Consider the following 12,417-nt stretch of genomic DNA (forward strand, 5'->3'; position numbering starts at 1 on the left):
ATCCTAGTAATATGCATGCTAATAAACAACTAGCTAATAGTTAATAACTGAATCCATTATAATATTTCCAGATCCCTTGTTTGTTGTGTTTTAATGTATTGTATTTTCTAAATGTATTAGCTGTGGTTACAATTATTATTTTATTAAATTAATCTAATAAATACAATTATTAGATCATATAATGCATTATAAAGTGCATGTTTGTAACAAGCCACAATTAATGCATTCAAATACTTTTATAATGCATTATACATAAAGCATTACTATTGGTTTTTTTAGTGTAGTGAGAATTGGACACTAAACTAAAGCGCTACCTAACAGAAAGAATGCCTTAAACACATGCCTGAGGTCAACAGATATAAAAGCAGACACATTTTCCCACAGTTTTTTTTTTTTTTTTTTTTTTTACAAATAATGAAAACAAGACCTGGTTATTTTTAGCACAAGTCAACAGAGCGGCTCTCAAATCACTTGCACTAATTGTTAGTGATTAGAGAACAAGCGCGTGCTTATTGTGTTCATAGTTGAAAAGACCTTTCCACACGTATTATTTAATAAAGAGCAATCCCTGTGCAAGTCAACGTCGACCCATCAAGGTGTGGAGGTGACGGCGACGAGGATGATGAGGATGTCTTAGTTCTGCGATTTGCAGGCTGGCGAGAGGAGGAGATCCAGTCTTTGAGAAAGTCTGAACATTTTCCAGTTCTCCTCCCTCTGCTCCGCCCTGAACCAGTCAAGCCTTCAATGCAACCCAGTCTCCAACACACGTGACGCCTCCACAAATATCACAGGAATCCAGCACTAAGCATCGTAAATGAGTGCTAAAATGAAACGCGCTCGAATGTAGGATGAGTTTAGCAGTTTCAAAGTTTTGCAGGCAAGTAAACTGTCAAATCAGAGCAGCTTCAAATGTGAGGAGTAGACTAAATAAAAACAAGACAAGTAAACACCCACGGAGAGATGGCTCTAATCTATGACTTTTTAAACTGTCCCTTTCGAGCCGTTTGGAGTGCTTGATGCTGAAGCAGATCAGCTCTTTTGATGGGATTAAGGTTTCTCACAGTAACGGGGGAGGAGGGGGAATCCCACCGGGAGGAGGGCTCAGTTTTCCTGCAGTCCATAGACAATCGCAAGGGGACACAATTCTGTTTATTCTTCGGGACCGTCACCTCAAATGATAAGGTGTATACTGTTTCAACTAAATATCTGTCTTTATATGAGAGTATATTCCGGGGTCCAGACAGGTTAAAAAAGACCACATATGTTGGTACGCTTAATTCAGGTTATAAAGAGTTTTAAAAGTAGCAGCACACGATAAATGACACAAGCGCTCTTTTGATTTTGTTGAATTTATTTCTCAGAAAGATTGGGGTAGAAAACAGCTGGCGAGATTGTTGGATTGAGAACACCAACACTGTGAAAGGCTGAAACTTCACCCAAACTCACGTTACGTTTTTACATGACAGGGAAAGGGAGTTTTACAATCTCAGCACAACAATGAGTGATTCAGAGGACAAGCATGTGCACACCTTGTTTTAAGGTCAGTCGCTCATAAACGGCTCAGACAAAACAGTCTTAAAAAACAAGAAGAAAAAAAAAACATTTGTTTGGCAACAAATTATTTTCAATATTAACAGTTCCACATCTTTGACAGAGATTATAATTGACCATAATATGTATTTTTCTATGAAATTATTCTAAGAAAACTGATAAATAGCACATTTGTCGTGCATAATAAATACACAAATCCAAATACTGAGAAAATAAAGCATTCATAAATAATAATCCCTCATATGTACAGCACATTTCGTAGCAAAACACTGGAAAAGGCAAACTGTAAAAGAAAGAAAGAGGGTGATTAGTTCTGTACGGTTACATAAATGCACACATTTAAAACTGTAAAGCATGATATTAAATAATGTGATCAATCTAATTTTATCAAACCTAGACCATTAGTTATATTATATGTTTTTTTGCTGTGCATCATATTTGATGGCTCATTATTCAAAGAGGAAAAAACACCTCAGTTTTATTCAGAGGCCCAAACTGAGCAAAAATATGCATTTTATAGTTCAATTCTCACTATTAACTAGTTGCTTATTAGCATGCATATTACTAAGACATTTTCTGTTTATTAGTACTTATAAAGCACATACTACTGCTTTATTCTGCATGACCATATTCTACATCTCTTAATCCAACCCCACACCTAAACTTAAACGCTACAAAAACGACCTTACTTACTATTAATAAGCAGTAAATTATGAGTTTACTGAGGCAAAAGTCGTTTTTAATCGTGAATATGTGCTCCCCAAACTAAAGTGTGAACTAAAGTTCTGATGTCTTGAAATGTAACTCAATGAGATCTTTATAACAGTATAGATGTCGATTTACATGAAATACATATAAATATCAGCTGTCAATCTCATCTCTCAATAACATGAATGGATAATCAAGCAAACCCAAGTTGCTTCAGTCCAGTTAAGTGTTCTTGAAAAATTACTAAAAATATAAAAGTTATTCAGTAAAACTTTACAATAATAACATTAGTGAACTACAATAGTCATCATGAATTAAGAATGAACAATACTTACATTTACTAAAAATAAAATTAAAACAAAAGTTGTATCTGTTAACATGAGTTAATGCACTGTGAACATGAACGATGAACAATATTAACAAAGGCTAAAAAATGTTGTAAAATATGTATTGTTCACTGTTCATGTTAGTTAACACATAGTTTAATCCTATAGTTAACAAATCCTCATCACGAAGTGCTCTCTAAAATATAATGTTGGCTAAAAAAATACAAAATAAATAAATAACGCAACAGTTTGCATACGTTTTTTTGAGTTATGACAACTTGTGAATTTAAAGTGAATTTAACCAACAAGCAACATTGAGATAGAGGAACTTTTGAGGAATAATTTGTAGCATAAACCCCAATTTTTAAGCTGATTACTCAAAAAAAAAATGTCAGTAGCCCTGAAACCAATTCATCTCATCTATTTCTGCTCAAATCAACAGCTATCAGAGCACATGCTAACATAACTTATTTAACATGTATATTTAATGAACACGTATGATGCCACCTATCACTGGCATTAGTGCAGTCACTGATTATAGACTCAATTTAATCTCATTAAATGTTTAATTTCTGAAGTTATCAAGACAAGTTCATTAAGTTAATACAACCTAAAAAAATCCATTTAATAGAAATTTGAGTTTATATCACAGACGATATTAAGTTGATGTAATGATCAACATTATGTCAACAGAACTCTACAAAATAATGTTTGCAACTTGAAAGGTTTAATGAAAACCATACATTAGAATTATTAACTTGCAACCATGCATTTATTTCAGTTGTGGAACAGGTCCCCCGATTACTTTTTAGAGTGTGTTATTAGTTATTCTTACATTTACATAAAAATCAGTTAGGATTTCACAGCAGAAAGACATGTGTACCACAATGTGAAGGGGGAAATGATAGAATCATGTCTTTTACCTGATAAAAAAAGTATAAACTAACAATCGGATGAGAGAAGGCATGTGGAAGATTGTGTGCAACAGGTTTTTCAGCAAAGATTTGATCATGTTTATAATTCAGAGACTCAAGAAACAGTAACCCTTTAAAGGGTTAATGGGAGAGCTTAATCAAATCATAAGTAAATATTGTAAAATATCAGGAGTTCGGTGGAGACACACACAACTTTAAGTGATGTCTTTTGACAAGATCACGGCACTGTCTGCGCGTTTTTTGATAAAAGTGTGAGTTTCTTCATTGTTAGGTCTTCTTCGGACAGGTCAGAGCCGTGTCTGGCGTTTCATGTTCTTTGGACAGACAGCAGAAGAAAATAAGGAAAAAAGTCTAGAAAAGAAAAAAGGGGTTCCACATCTGTCTCACACACAAGAGCAGGAGAGATGGAAGGGCAGAGAAATGCTCGGGGCTACCGGCTACGAGAGCCTCTGTAATGGTGTCTCGTATGAGAAAACATCTGTGAATTTCCTCAGTGATCTACAACAAAGTCCAACTCAGAGTAGTCACTCAGCGGCCCTTTGAAGTTTCTCCCTGACAGAAAGCTGCCATTGTGTTCTGCCCTCGACGCTGTGTAGCCTGACTCTGCTCTTGCTAATTTCCAGCATTTTCCCCTGAAACCTGATACTGTTGCCTGTGCTCAGGCTGCACGTTTAAAAGGCAGCGCTGGAGCGGTGCGCCGACGGGCCTCGGGTCAGGAGATGAGGGAGAGGTCGGCCCTTAAACAGCCGCTCGCCGCTGTGTGTGGCACCCCGCTCTGTTCCCGCCGGCCCGGGGTAATTGTTGGGGTCACGTCTGGCTTCCTCCGGCGTGATCAGAGGCTTTGGATTACACGGAGGGGCAGAACATCTAGTTCGTGGATGTTTGCTAATTTTAGATTCCTCCTGACGGGGTTTGAAGTTCTGTGCAGATGTTTGTCCTTGGGACAATTGGGGCTCTTTTTGTTGCGGAAATTAATCAAACATTTCAGTTTGAGTGCGGAGCGAGATAATTAACTAACTAAAAACTCATATCAACAAACAATTTTGCAGGCAAATTAATATTAAACAATGGTAGGCCAAATGGAATTAGAAAGATTGTTTAATCCATTGAATGATTGACAACAAAGCTGCAGAATCCACAAATCCCAGTGTTTCTCAGAGCTCAGGAGACTTAAAGGGGCGGTTGCATGCGAATTCACATTTTTAACTTTAGTTAGTGTGTAATGTTGCTGCTTGAGCATAAACAGTATCTGCAAAGTTACAGCGCTGAAAGTTCAATGCAAACGGAGATATCGTATTTTAAAGTTATGGCAGTTTATTGCCTACAAAAACGGCCGGTTTGGACTACAACGAGCTTCTTCCTGGGTTGGTGACATCATAAACCCTCGCTAGTCTCCACAGATGTGACTTCTGCCCTTAATGGGAAGGGGCGTGGTCTTAACCTGTGCTTGGCACTTCAGCCAATAAAAATACAGCAAACTACATTTGGCCGTCTAACCAATCTAAGACCATTGCGTTTTTCAGAGGGATGGGCTTCATAGAAGCAGGAAGCAAACAGAGCCGCTCAAAGGACAGTGGAGACAACGGTGTGGAATAAAGGGAGAATAGAAGAAAAATTTGGCGTTTAAAAAAAAGAAGTATTAAGACATGTTATACTGCGCCCCATAAACACAACCAATCCTAGAAAAAAAACACAGAACCACCCCTTTAATTGAGTCCTTAGCTGTGCTTAAGAATAAACTTTATCTCAGATGTTTCTCCTGAAATGCATATGAGACATACATATAGACTCAAATGTGTCAATCAGAGCCATAAAGTAAACACAAAGGCAGCTCAGATCATTTGGTCTTGGAAGAATAGAATATTTTACAAATATTTTAATTGGGGAATGATTTTCATTTCATCAGTGTTTGAGTCACGATTGAGATATTAAAGAGATTTTGTGCATTTAGGCCGTGTGTCCACTAAAGCGGTTTTAGCCAGCTGAAGACGGCTAGCTGTGGACGTTTGAGAACGCGCTGCAAAGTATACTTCATTTTTTTACGCGTATGCGTACACAGGTGTAGTTTTGAGCAATCTCTCGCCATGAGTTTCAATCCATATAAATTCTGAAAACATTTTTTATGCGCATGTGCAACCTGTGCGTACAAAGATCCGGCAGTGCACGTTGAGTACGCGTGCACTCTTCTGATGACGGAATTGGCGCCACACTGCCCCTCGCATACGCACAAGTATACTTTGGTGTTACTAGTATCCGATTTCGCAGATAGTTTATTTCTGAATATAAAATAGCTACACAATGTAAAGTGCTTGCTCTGGCCCTTGTGGTTGGTCGCTTTGGTATTTGTCCCGCCCCTCCTCCACTATGATTGGACGGCTGGGTAAAAAGAGACAGTGATGAGTGCTGCGTTTTACTCAAAGTTTTACTCATTTTTCAGCTCTTTGCATCTGGAAAAAAAACCACTTAGCATTAAAAAGACGTTCAGCGCATTGTCATGCTGCTGTACCATTGAAACAATTAAAAAAATATTCTGGCTTCAGGAAAAATGCTTTGGTGGACACAGCCTTAGGTTAGCATTTCAGTGGTTATATTATATCCCATTAGTTATCCAACCCATGGTAGTTTAGTTGACTAAAACTAACACCATAAAAAAAAAGTTTGTTACCCAAAATAAAATAAACAACTGAAATAAAAACTAGTTTTAACAAATTATTTAAACGTATACTTTAGCTAGTTGCCTAGGAAATATTTCTCAATTACATTTAGTTTAACTTGATTTACTGACATAACTAAAACTTAAAAAAATTACTAAAACTTAAAATGAAAACCAATAAAATAATAATAAAAAATACAATAGTATCTCAATTATACTAAAATAACTGATTTCACTTTCTTCATTACAGTACCGCTCAAAAGTTTTTAATGAAGGTTTAATTAAGAAACATTAAGGTTTAAAAAAAAATGTTTTTGAAAGTAGTTTCAATCTCACCAAGGCTGCATTTATTTGATCAAAAATACAGCAACAACAGTAATAATACTAAATAATATTCCAATTTAAATGAGCTGATTTCTGTGGTAATATATTTTAAAATGTAATTTATTCCGGTGAACAAAGCTGAATTTTCAGCATCATTACTCTAGTCTTCAGTGTCACATGATCCTTCAGAAATCAATCTTTTGACCTTACATATCTTATAGATTTCTCTCTCTCTCTCTCTCTCTCTCTGTCCCTCTGTCTCTCTCTCTCTCTCTCTCTCTCTCTGTCTGTCTCTCTCTCTCTCTCTCTGTCTGTCTCTCTCTCTCTCTCTCTCTCTCTCTGTCTCTCTCTCTCTCTCTGTCTCTCTCTCTCTCTGTCTCTCTCTCTCTCTCTCTCTCTCTCTCTCTCTCTCTCTCTCTCTCTCTCTCTCTCTATATATATATATATATATATATATATATATATATGAAGCCAGAACTCATATTCTGACAAACAGGAAATGCTTAGCGTAGATGAAGCTAATGCTTCAAGCTGAAATAAGCAAACTACTTTCACAGTCAGTACATGAATACAATAGACGAGGCACAAGCAGCCGTCTACACCGAGTCTCTTTGCATTGCTTGTGGGTTTGTTGTTTAGTCTCCTGAATGCGAACAGGTCCTGGCCAGCTCTCTCAGCGCTCGCCCTCCTTGCGTTTACTCAGTGGCAGCTGCGAGCACCATCTGGGAGGGCTTCAGCAAGGCCAAACAAAACAGGTTACACCTTCGGCCATGCCAAGTCCTGTAGCCTATTCCTGGTCTGCACAAACAACAGGGGCTAATCGCAATTTCATGCTCTGATTTTCCCCAGACCTCTATCCAAGCCCCGCAGGAAAAGAAACTTTAGCTCATTTTCAGGAGATATGGGCTACGTGCGCTTCCATATGGCCGTGCGCGGGATAGTGTTCAGCTCATACCTCATGATTACAGAATTCAGCATTTCCACGTTGAAAGTTGTACTATTAGTGTCTAAAAGTTGATTTGTATCACAGGAGAAATCTGTCTTACTGTCTCATCACATGTAAAATCATTGTTTAATAGCATTCTCTGGTGGAGAACACTTTTTTAATACATTTTTTTATAAAGTGGACAACTATGCTTATTTCACAACTGGCATTTTATGATACTCTACACATACACATACTATTTTCTACATAACGTCACAAAATTACAGCTTGCTTGATTAAGAATAAAAATATGTATTTTTTTTTTATTCTTTTTTTTTTACATTGAGTCAACTTGGTAAATAAGTAACTCTAGTGATCTATTTGTTGGTCTGATTGCCAAATTTGATAAAATCTGATATAAGATATATAATTCTGATCAAAATATGATTATATATATATATATATATATATATATATATATATATATATATATATATATATATATATATATATATATATATAAAACAGACACTACCATTCAAAATGACACATAATTGATCAAATGCAATTTTTCTATTGTATCATGTATTCACAAAAATATGACATAGCATATTAGAATGATAAGCATATTAGAAAATAGCATATTATAATAATTTCTGAAGGATCATGTGACACTGAAGACTGGAGAAATTTTGCTGAAAGTTCAACTTTGATCAGAGGAACAAATTACATTTTACAATATAAGAAAATAGAAAAACAGTTATTTTATATTGCAATAATATTTCACAATGTTACTGTATTTTTGATCAAATAAATACAGCCTTGGAGAGCAAAAAAGACATTTGGACAGTAGGATAACAAATATTTAAATGGTTTGTGTTTATTGTCTAAAACAGTTTTAGAAAAAAGTAAAAAATCTAATAAAAAAAATTCAACTCGAGCCCGTAGTTGAGGAAACACTCTTAAGTTCACGGAAATCGATTGTCAAAGGTTTGGTGAATCCTAAATCTCAGTAATAGCTCAGTAACTTCTGAGACAGATGAAGAACATTGGCAAGATTTGGGCACATTCAAGTCCAAATGCAGCGGGGTAAAATCTCCCACTTTTATCCCTTCGGTATTCACTCAGTGCTCATGCAAATGCGGGTAATTCAGCGGGGCATAGAAAGCCCTCAACAAATTGCAGGTGTTAGGAAGCCGAAACAAAGGCCACTACAAGCCCTAATGGCATCCACCATCATTAGCAAGTCTTTGATGTGCGTACTCCACTCACTCTTTTATCTCCTCTCCCCCTCTCAGCCCTTCTCTTTCTACATCTTACGCTAGCTCGCTCTCTCCTTCTGTCTTTCTCCCCGTAACCCTCTCTCTTTCCGCGGTTCTTCATTAAATCAGTCTTTAGGGAGGGCGCCCACTCCTGTACCCGACATCTGTTTGGCTCTTACGCCTGTCTGTCTGTCACACATCAGTCAGCGTAAAAGTGTCGCCGTGCTAATCTGCAAATATCCTAAAGTACCTGTTTATTCGTAGAGGCGGCAAAATAAAGTGTTTACTCTCATTCCCAGCTTTATTATCCCGGCGCGATTACGAGATGCAGCTCGCGGGAAGCGTTTACCAGCAAACGAACATATACGTGAGCGCGGCAGTGTGTGTTCTTGTGTATCAATGGCAGGTTACCTGCTTTACATCCCAGCAGGTTTGAAAGAGAGGCTTTGGAAACACTGCTATTCAAAACTCTTCCTTTGAACTCTAGAGGATATAGAGACAGGACAATGCCAGTCTATTTGTGTTCCCCCTTTGAAGTCCACCCTGTCTATTAGTATGAGAGAGTGTGCTGTCTGACAATAAATACTCCTCTATCTAAAGATTACGGCTGCAGAATATCTGAAAGGTGCCACATTGCTCCGCATACTTGGGAAAGAAAACACACGGTCTAGAACAAACAGTTAAAACCGAGGGGGGAACTCTTCTGCGGCGTGCGGACCACATTAAAAGAGATCGTCAGGCGCTCCAGATGCGGAGGGCGCTTTAATGAGCGCAAAGAAAAGGCCGTCCTGGTTTTATGGAGAGTTATTGAGATATTAAAGAGCACAGGTGCAGGGCCAACGTTGAGCTTCTGACACAGCGTCGGGGATCATCAGTGTAGCTTTGCTTGCCAATAAAAGTATTGTGCAGGACAGTTCCACACATTGGTTAAATATTTCTGGATATTAAACTTTTCACGCCATACACGGTTTCTCCGGATGTCCCCACCGTGAAGGCAAACTTCAGAGGGTTCTCGCAAGCACAAAAACTAGAGAGCTTGCTCGAAATTGATTTCCACGGCAAAACAGGGCCAAAATAATCTAGGGAACAAGATCTCTCTTAATGGATTCGATGTTCTTTAAAGAGGCACTCGCGGGTGTTAGAGTGACCTATTTCAGCCGGCGCTTTTCAGAGGAACTAAATATTCTCCGACGGGGAATAATGCTCGCAGAATATTCTCATTACCGCCTCATCCGAGCGCAGGAAAACTGGACACGGCCAGCTCTGATTAGAACTAGAACTAGTTAGTATGCACACACTGATACGCAAACACTGACGAACACGAAGCAAATGTGCTATTGACGGATCTATGTGATGATCATTTACAGTTGAATTTGAAGATCAAGGTGATTTGTCTTCCAGGAAACATGTACGTATCTTCTGTTGCTGAATGACAAAAAAAAAAGCAAAAAATGGGACATCTTCACCCTGTTCAAAAGTTTGGTAACACTAGTATGGGGTACACATATTAACTTAACTACGACATTTGCCTCAATAAACTACTATTTTACTGCTTATTAATAGTTAGTAAGGTCGTTTTTGTAGCATTTAAGTTTAGGTGTTGGGTTGGATTAAGGGCTGTAGAATAAGGTCATGCAGAATAAGGCATTAATATGTGCTTTATAAGTACTAATAAACAGACAATTTCCTAGTAATATGCATGCTAGCTAATAGTTAATAACTGAACCTTAAAGCTGCTGTCCGTAACTTTTTTTTGTTCAAGATTTACAAAAATGATATAACGAGAATGTACAACATGAATCCATTTTCTAAACCGTGTTTTTGTCTTACCCTTAATAATTATGGTACACTTATAATAAGTGTTTATATTGGGACTATTTCAGGCCAGACTGGTAGGAACCGCTGCGTAGGAGCACAGTCCCTCATAAACATAGAGAAGAGGATCCGGCTACAATGTTCTTCCGCAAGATGCATGCAGTTCTGTTTATTAACCACTAGAGCGCAAAAAGTTACAGACTCCAGCTTTAAAAACTAAGCGTCACCAAAAGTGTGTCTTATGTCCAGTCTCCAGTTTACTTTATCTCACTTATTTTATTCCACATCTCTTATTTCTTTACTTGATTTATTCATAATTCTACATATGTATATATATATAGCACCTTATCCTATTCCTATTTTATCCTATCCCTATTTTATAATTTATTGTGCTTTTTTTGTTAATTGTTATTTGCTGTCCATGGAGCGGACCTGTCTACATTTCACTGCCGGTTGTATTCTGTATAACTGTGTATGTGACAAATAAAACTCTTGAACTTGAACTTGAAAGTTTTCACCCCCGGCTCTTTATGTGTTTCTTTCTGGATCATCAGTGATTGTTTGAACCTTGTTTAATAGTTGTGTTTGAGTCTCTCAATCATCCTCAGTGTAAAAAGATGGATCTCAGAATCATACAGTCACTGCTGGAAAGGGTTCAAATATGCAAAAGATGCTGGAAAATTGAATATGCAGGATTTTTCTGAAGAACATTGATCGGTTTAACTGATCGGGACAAACAAGAGACTCAAGAACAACCATCAGAAAACACACACACAGCCGTGGATCATCAGGAAACGACACACAGTTAAGAATCAAGGGTTCATAAACTTTTTTTTTTTCCTCAAAGTATTTTTATTGAACATCTTATCAAACCTAAGATACACTTTACAATACATTTTCTTTTTATGTTAGGGTTCATAAACTTTTGAGTCATTTTAATAAAATCAGCTATTGTTTTTTTTCTTGTGGACTAATATCTAAATGTCTTTTAGGTAAAAGATTTTACTACTAAATAAAAAATAACATGCATTTTGTAGGACCTGTCTTATTTTGTTAAAATTATTCACTTTTCACAGCAAGGGGCGTGTAAACTTTTGAGCACGCCTGCATCTATTGCCTCTGTCTGCTGGCTTAAGCATTACTGTCGTTCGAAATTACACTTCAAGTAATTTTGGTAATCGGTTCATTTTAATTCAGTGTTTTAGAAGGAAGTTGCATGGAAGTTGAGTATTAAATCAACACTTTTGGTTAAACATAAAACCATGAAAATCTGACCTTTGTTATGAGACATGTGGAAGCTGTGAGTGAGTATAGGCCATTTATGAACAAGGAGGTTCTTCATTCACTGTAGCACATGGGAAAGCACTCATGCCCACGACGCATTCACAGAAGTGTGCATAATGTGCCCGCTTGAAAATCACCCACAGTAATATGTGTCTTCAAAATGTTTTCCAAATATGTCTCAAACTTGGCATAAATTTAAAGACGAAAATTTCTGAAAGCCTCTTGAGCCTACATTGTCAGAAAAAAAGGTACAAAAGGTGTCAGTTGGGCGGTACCCTTTCAAAAGGAACAAGTCCTAAAAAGCGAAGCCAAAAGGTTTTGTTCGCCCCAGGTGGCTGGTCCCAGTATAGGTCGTAAACCCCGACCTCTCCACGTAATTTAATGGGACGCGAGACAAACTAAACAATCAAATTACACTTCAAATAATATTTTAGGTAGTTTTAAATCATGCTGATGTAAGTTTAAGAGTTTTTGATGCTATAAAAAAAAGGGGGGGGGGGCGTAGACATCATGATTGACAGCTGAGATTGACAGCTTCTCTGAGTGAAGTTGTCACCAACAGACTTCTTTTCTGGATTTTCAGGAGGTGACTGGGGCTTTACCTTTAATTTCTACATTGTTTATTTCACACCAA

At 37.3% G+C, this 12,417-nt stretch overlaps 1 protein-coding gene across 1 annotated transcript in view; it reads right to left on the reverse strand.

Annotated features, from left to right (window-relative positions):
• Positions 1–482: 482 nt before the first annotated feature.
• myo3b (myosin IIIB) overlaps positions 483–12,417 on the reverse strand; it is a 199,079-nt gene continuing 187,144 nt past the window's right edge. The window contains exon 30 of the mRNA XM_067444780.1: positions 483–1,834. The gene's annotated coding sequence lies outside the window, so the exon portion shown is untranslated. The remainder of the gene's footprint in view (positions 1,835–12,417) is intronic.

The sequence above is a fragment of the Pseudorasbora parva genome, chromosome 5, assembly GCF_024679245.1.
Source record: "Pseudorasbora parva isolate DD20220531a chromosome 5, ASM2467924v1, whole genome shotgun sequence".
In the NCBI taxonomy this organism is placed as follows: domain Eukaryota; kingdom Metazoa; phylum Chordata; class Actinopteri; order Cypriniformes; family Gobionidae; genus Pseudorasbora; species Pseudorasbora parva.